This window comes from Elephas maximus, chromosome 11 (assembly GCF_024166365.1).
Source record: "Elephas maximus indicus isolate mEleMax1 chromosome 11, mEleMax1 primary haplotype, whole genome shotgun sequence".
Taxonomy (NCBI): Eukaryota; Metazoa; Chordata; class Mammalia; order Proboscidea; family Elephantidae; genus Elephas; species Elephas maximus.
Window position 1 is genome coordinate 106,981,042 of NC_064829.1, and position 7,988 is coordinate 106,989,029.

The following is a 7,988-nucleotide window of genomic DNA, read 5'->3' on the forward strand; positions in this document are numbered from 1 at the left end:
CAAAGAATTAACAGCCAGAAGCCCTCGGTAATAGATAGACCAAGAATGATGGGAGAGTATGTATACCTTGAGGGCAGGGAGTTGGTGAGGTTGAGTGGGAAACCAAGAGAGGGTTTTAAACACAGGAAGTGACATACAGGAAATGACCACTAACTGGTTTAGGTTTTCATACACAATAGTTTTTGTTTTTTTATTATTTTTTTTTAATTATGAAAATTTCAAACATAAACAAAATAGGGGGGATGGAAGAGTATAACTAACCCTCATATTCCCATCACCCAAGTTCACAAAAGCCAATCTTGTTTCACCATCATACCATGTAAAAAAAATGGCATGGGAGCGGCGTCTGACTTCCTCTCTCTTCACCAGACGGAAGGAGAATCAAGATCAACAACTCAAGGCTGATTCCTGTGAGGTGGAGGTTGAACATGCCTCCTCTCTGCACCATCTTTACCAATTCTGATGCCAACCGTCTCTCCCATGGCACTCTCTACTTCTCTGCTGGGTTCGATAATTCATTGCAATGGCCACGCAGAACTCACAGGCCATACTCATGATTATGAGGTTTATTAAGGAAGGAACAGGTTACAGTTCAGGCTCAGGAACACTCAGGATACAGTTCTTCCATCAGGATAGCCTCTTTCCAGTCTGTGCCACAGGCATGCCTCTCTCTGGTCTCTGGCCTCCGCCCTGCTTATGCAAGTGTTACAAAGCTCTTTTAGCTCTGTGGGTTAAGTACCCAGAGACACCCCACTCCGCCAGTAAGCCTTGACCCAAAGGCACTCAGCTTTATCCCTCTGTGGGCAGGGAAGCTTACTGTGCTGTTTCCTGCCAGTCTCTCCTGACACTATTTCTCTGCCACTGCTTCTCTGGCTCCCCTTCCTTGGTGGTGGTGGGATCTTCTCTTTCCTGCCCCTGGGAAGGCTCACTTCAAGCCCAGAAGGATGGCAAAACTGGCCAACCCGTTTGGTGGGCCACAATTGCCTTATTTGCACAGTCCCACCCAATCACTTGGGTGGGAGTTACAAGACCATGGCAAGAAAGGCCACACAAAATCGATTCATTGCACTGCACCCCAACACTCCTCCTTGAACCCCTCAGATTATTTTGAAACAATCCCAGATATTTCATCCGGAAACACCTTAGTCCAGTGTCTCCAAAAGATAAGAATTCCACTCTCTCTCTCTTTTTTAAACATTACGTAACCACAATGCCATTATCAAGCCTTTAAAATCTTGCAGTCATTTCTTCAAGTTACCACATATCCCATAGGTGTTCAGATTTCCCCAGTGATCCCCCAATTTGTTTTTCTTTTTCCAAGAAGAATGTTTTTATTATATTTCAGGCGTACAGAAGAGTAGAGAGAATAATAGAATGAGTCCACATGTCGCTCATCAACCAGCTTCAAGAAGTACCCTCTCATGTCTCATGTATCCCCACCCACTTCTCCCAGACAATTCTGAACCTAAGTGCTAGACATTATGGCCCATTGTATATATATATAATATATATTTTCAATTGGTTTGTTTGAATCAGGATCCAAACAAATCAGCACATTGGATTTGTTTAATGAGACTTCCCATGATCCTTTTTTATTGACACTTCACTCTGATTGCTATGTGGAAAATGGATTGTAGGAGGCAGAGTGACATTTATTAGGCAGTTATATACCACAAATCAAAACCAAACCCACTGCCATCTAGTCGATTCTGACTCATAGCGACCCTATAGGACAGAGTAGAATTGCCCCATAGAGTTTCCAAGGAGTGCCCGTTGGATTCGAACTGCCAACCTTTTGGTTAACAGCCGTAGCACTTAACCACTATGCCACCAGGGTTTCCTTTGTATACCACAAATGGTTGAAAATGCTTTGTATGCAGCTTTTTAAGAGGGAGGTGCTACCATTAACCTTGTTTTACAGAGGAAGAAAACAAGGTACAGAGAGGGAAGTTCACTTACTTGCCCAAGGTCACACAGCCAGGAAATAGCCAGGGTCAGGATTTGAACCCCTGCAGCCTGGTTTCAAAGTCCATGTAATCCAGAGGCGTAGAGAGGGTAATGAGCACCCAGGGCAATCTCTAAATATGCAACTCTCCCTCCCTCCCCAGTTGATGGCGGTGAGTGATTTGCTGGCCTCCTCTGGCTCCCCCTTGGACTTATTTGTCCTGGGGGCAAATGCTCCCCTCTAGTCCCCCCTTGGAGCCCTGGTGGCACAGTGGTTAAGAGCTTGACTGCTAACCAAAAGGTCGGCAGTTCGAATCTAAGACAGAGAACAGAAGTCCCCCCAAATCTGCAAACAAAGCAACAGGAAATGGGCCAGGGTGCAGAAACAAAGCCATCCCCCAGAACAATGGGGTAAGGTATCTGAAAACAACCCACAAACTTCTTTAAAGTTGTCTTTCAGAAGCAGCTGGATAAAACCAGCCCCCAGGACAAGCGCAGAACATCCACCTGTGACCGCTGTGTGACCTTCCTCCAGGGGCAGTGAGGGGCTGCAGCAGCAGTTGGGCAATCGAACTCGGGGAGAGAGAGACTGCGTAGGCACAACACCCCATAATAAGCTCTGCTATGAATCCCAGAGGCCTCCTGGACAGGAGCCATCTTAGAAAGCTACTGGGAGCTTCCCGTAGTTAACATATTCCCGCCTATGCCTATGAATAAACATGAATCTTTTCCCACCAGAGAACTTTTAAATACATAGGCAAGTTCTTTGTTCTGTGAGATGGGGGCATGCATTGCTTAGGCTCTCCTCGTTTCCATTTGCAAGCTTATTCAATAAAGTTTTGCTCATGTGGAAAACTCTTTGTGCCTTACCTGCTCATTCTTGACCAGTGAGAGGCAAGAACCTTATTTGATTCTGGCCACAAATCCACCAGTTGCTCCTTGGGGCAGTTATACTTTCTCCTATAAGGTCGCTATAAGTTGGAATCAACTCCATGGCAACGGGTTTGGTTTTTGGTTTGAATTCCCCCTCACTAGGCCTCTGATGCAATTTGCATGTATGTTTTGCTGCTCCTTGACTGGGGCAGAGGGTTTGAAGGTGAAGTTAATCAGCATGGTTTGGTGATGATTTGGGTAGAAGTAGCAAGGGGAGGAAAGAGTCAGAATAATGAAAAAAATGATAGCCAAATCCCACTGGGAGCTTATTCTACATCAGGTGCTCTCAAAAACTCTTCACTCATTGGATCCTTGCAAATATGGGAGGAACTATCTTCAATCTCATTTTATAGGTGAGAAAACTGAAGCCCATGAAGATTAAGTCTTGAGCTTGAGGCCACAAAGCTGGGAAGGTGATGACAAGGTTTCTAACTCGTAGGACATTTCACAGCTGTCCCTACAAAAACTCCAGAGGGCATGCCTTCAAGGGAAAGGGAAACTTCTAGAAACCCTGAAAAAACAATAGGAAAGGACCCTGGGCTTAGGGGGCTTACTGGGGAGGAGGGGGATGCTTTATAGTGAAAGGAATCCCTTGGGGATTGTCATGGATTAAATTATGTTCCCCCAAAAATGTGTGTATCAATTTGGCTGGACTGTGATTCCCAGTATTGTCTGGTTGTCCTCCATTTTGTGATTGTAATTTTATGTTAAAGAGGATTAGGGTGAGATTGTAACACCCTTATTGTGGTCACAACCCTGATCCAATGTAAAGGGAGTTTCCCTGGGGTGTGGCCTTCACCACCTTTTATCTTACAAGATACAAAAGGAAAGGGAAGCAGAGAGCTGGGGACCTCATATCACCAAGAAAGCAGTGCTGGGAGCAGAGTGCGTTCTTTGGAACTGGGGTTCCTGTGCGGAGAAGCTCCTAGTCCAGGGGAAGGTTGGTGAGAAGGACCTTCCTCCAGAGCCAACAGAGAAAGCCTTCCCCTGGAGTGAGTGCCCTGAATTTGGACTTCTAGCCTACTAGACTGTGAAGAAATAAATTTCTCTTTGTTAAGGCCATCCACCTGTGGTTTTTCTGTTATAACAGCACTAGATGACTGTGACAGTGGTGCAAACACTTAACACACTCAGCTACTAACTGAAAGGTTGGCAGTTTGAACCCATCTGGAGGCGCCTTGGAACCCTGGTGGTGAAGTAGTTAAGAGCTAGGGCTGCTAAGAGGTCAGCTAGTTCTACTCTTTCCTATGGGGCAGCTATGAGTCAGAATCGACTCGACAGCAGTGGGCTTGGCTTGGGCTTGGAGGCGCCTTGGAAGAAAGGCCTGGCACCTGTTTCTGAAAAGTCACAGCCTTGAAAACACTATGGAGCTGCAGTTCTACTCTGAAAACACATGGGGTCACCCTGAGTAGGAATAGGAATCAACTGGACAGCAACTTGTTTTGGTTTTGGTACACACTGAAAAGGGCCATTTTCCTGGCTCCTGCCTCAGCGCTGGAGGTGCTCACTCGTCTATGCCAAGAAGACAGCTTCCTGGCCAACTGACTGGAAGAGATCCATATTTATGCCTATTCCCAAGAAAGGTGATCCAACCGAATGTGGAAATTATACAACAATATCATTAATATCACACACAAGCAAAATTCTGCTGAAGATCTTTCAAAAACCGCTGCAGCAGTAAATTGACAGGGAACTGCCAGAAATTCAGGCTGGTTTCAGAAGAGGACATGGAACCAGGGATATCATTGCTGATGTCAGATGGATCCTGGCTGAAAGCACAGAATACCAGAAGGATGTTTACCTGTGTTTTATTGACTATGCAAAGGCATTTGACTGTGTGGATCATAACAGACTATGGATAACACTGCGAAGAATGGGAATTCCAGAACACTTAATTGTGCTCATGAGGAACCTTTACATAGATCAAGAGGCAGTTGTTTGGGCACAACAAGGGGTTGCTGATTGGTTTAAAGCCAGGAAAGGTGTGCACCAGGGTTGTATTCTTTCACCATGCCTATTTAATCCGTGTGCTGAACAAATAATCCGAGAAGCTGGACTATATGAAGAAGAACGGGGCATCAAGATTGGAGGAAGACTCATTAACAACCTGCGTTATGCAGATGACACAACCTTGCTTGCTGAAAGTGAAGAGGATTTGAAGCACTTACTAATGAAGATCAAGGACCACAGCCTTCAGTATGGATTACACCTCAACATAAAGAAAACAAAAATCCTCACAACTGGACCAATGAGCAACATCATGATAAACAGAGAAAAGATTGAAGTTGTCAAGGATTTCATTTTACTTGGATCCACAATCAACAGCCATGGAAGCAGCAGTCAAGAATTCAAAAATGCATTGCATTGGGTAAATCTGCTGCAGAGGACCTCTTCAAAGAGTTGAAGAGCGAAGATGTCACCCTGAAGACTAAGGTGCCCCTGACCCAAGCCATGGTATTTTCAATTGCATCATATGTGTTTGAAAGCTGGACAATGAATAAGGAAGACCGAAGAAGAGCTGACGCCTTTGAATTGTGGTGTTGGCGAAGAATATTGAATATACCATGGACTGCCAAAAGAATGAACAAATCTGCCTTGGAAGAAGTACAACCAGAATGCTCCTTAGAAGCAAGGATGGCGAGACTGCATCTTACATACTTTGGACATGTTGTCAGGAGGGATCAGTCCCTGGAGAAGGACATCATGCTTGGCAGAGTATAGGGTCAGTGGAAAAGGGGAAGACCCTCAACGAGGTGGATTGACACAGCGGCTGCAACAATGAGCTCAAGCATAACAACGATTTTAAGGATGGTGCAGGACCGGGCAGCGTTTTCTTGTGTTGTGCATAGGGTTGCTATGAGTTGGAACTGACTCGAGGGCACCTAACAACAACAAATCCCTCCCCTGAGCTTCGCCAGCCCCTGGACCTCCCCCAGCCTCAGCCCTGATGCCTTCGCCTCTCTCCCTCACCAGCCTGGTGCCAAAATCAACTGAGTCAATAATAAAATTATTAGATGAGGTTTATTTGAGCAGAAGATGGGATAGCACCAAACCACATGTGGAAAGGTACTCCCCCGCAAGTATCAGCAGTGATTAGTTTATATTTACAAATCGGGAAGCAAAAGGAGCTTATTTCTGATTGGCCTATACCATTTACTGTTGAAATGATGTCAGAAACTCATTGCTCAACCAGGGTAGCCTGATTTACAGGAAAGCTAGAGTTAAATTTTGGTAAAGACAAGTGTTGGGGCATTGTCCCCTTGACTGGATTTTATCAACCGGGCGGCTCCATTTTTATTTCATTTGACAGTGGGGATCATCTCTGGGTCCCCAGGATCACCTAGCTTGAGTCAGGCATCTGGGAGATGGCATATGTGAGAAATAAAAAAACAAAGTTCTCTTTGACACTGAGCATTTCTCTCTGCCTGTTTCTCTCCTATCTGGGTGAATCTTTGGTCTAAGGAGATTCTCTCCCTCTCTCTCTCCACACCTCTCCCCATCTCGCATGATCTTTTGGAATCTCCACGTGTAATTTTATTTTTATTTTTTTTAAATAATATTTTATTGTGTTTTCAGTGAAGGTTCACACAGCAGTTTAAGTTCAACAATTTCTAAGCAAATTGTTCAGTGTAATTGGTTACATTCTTCACAATGTGTGAACATTCTTCTTATTTATACTTGGGTTGTTCCATTTCCATTAATGTAATTTCCCTGCCCCTTCCATTCTCATTTGTATTTTAAAGTACCTGTTGATCATTTGGTCTCATATAGATGAATTTTCAAAGGAGTAGAGTACTCGAACATGATATTCTTTATTTTCTAAGCCAATCTGTTATTTACCTAGAAGGTGACCTTAGGGATTATTTTTGATTCAAGGTTTAAATAGTATCTCAGGGCAATAGTCTCAGGGGTCCTCCAGTCTCAACCAGCCCGTTAAGTCTTTTTTTTCTTTTTCTTTTTAAGAATTTGAAGTTCTGTTCCACATTTTTCTCCCATTCCATCAGGTATCCATCTATTGTGGCCCTGATCAGAAAGGTTGATAGTGGTAGCTGGGCACCATCTAGTTCTTCTGGTCTCAGGGCAGATGAGGCTGTGGTTCGTGTAGACTATTTGTCCTGTAGTCTAGTTTCTCCTTTGAGTGTTTGGTTTCCTTCTTTCTCTTTTGCTGCAGATGAGTAGAGACCAATAGTTGTATCTTAGATGGCCACTCACATGCTTTTAAGACCTCACATACTACTCACCAAACTAGGATGTAAACATAAACTTTATGAACTGTATTATGCCAACTGACTGACCTGTTTCACAAGACTATGATCCTAATCCTTCAGACCCAGGAAATAAATCCTGAAAGGTTATGTCTAAGAAGTATCTGTAACTGTGTTTCTCTTGTGCTTTATTATATATATGAATATATGTGCATATAGTCACATACACGTATATACACATATGCATATACCTACATATACATGTACATACCTATACACATATGTGCCTACATACATAAATATATATCTGCACATACATTTTTTGCTTGTTTTTGCTGTTGTCCAAGTGTATCTGTGTGATCACATTTCTTTAAAGGTCATCCCATTTCAACCCCATATCTGAGTGACTTTCCTTGTATCTCTGAACATCTCTCCAAGTCTCTCTCTTTGGTATCTCTGAGGATCTCCCTCAAGTCTCTGAGTCGCTCCACTGTCTCTGAATGCCTTTTGGAGTCTCTTCCCTGACAGGGCCCATTTCATAAAGGAACACACCTGGAGTTCAACAAAGTTGGGTTTATTGACTTGCTGTAACTAAGGAGAGGGGACCACAGAGGGAACACTGGTTGTCTCCCCAAACACAGGGAGAGAGAGAGTTGTTTAGGATTTTCAGGAAAGGCAGAAGTTTATATCAAATTTAAATGAGGCAGTTTGATAGGCTCAAGACAAAGAGTAATGTAGGGCCTGGTCTGAGAATGAGGAGCCCTGGTGGCACAGTGGTTAAGCACTTGGCACCTAGTGGCTCCAACCCACCAGCTGCTTTGTGGGAGAAAGACGTGGCAGTCTGCTTTCATAAAGATCTACAGCCTTAGGAACCCTATGGGCAATTCTACTCGGTCCTAGAGAGTC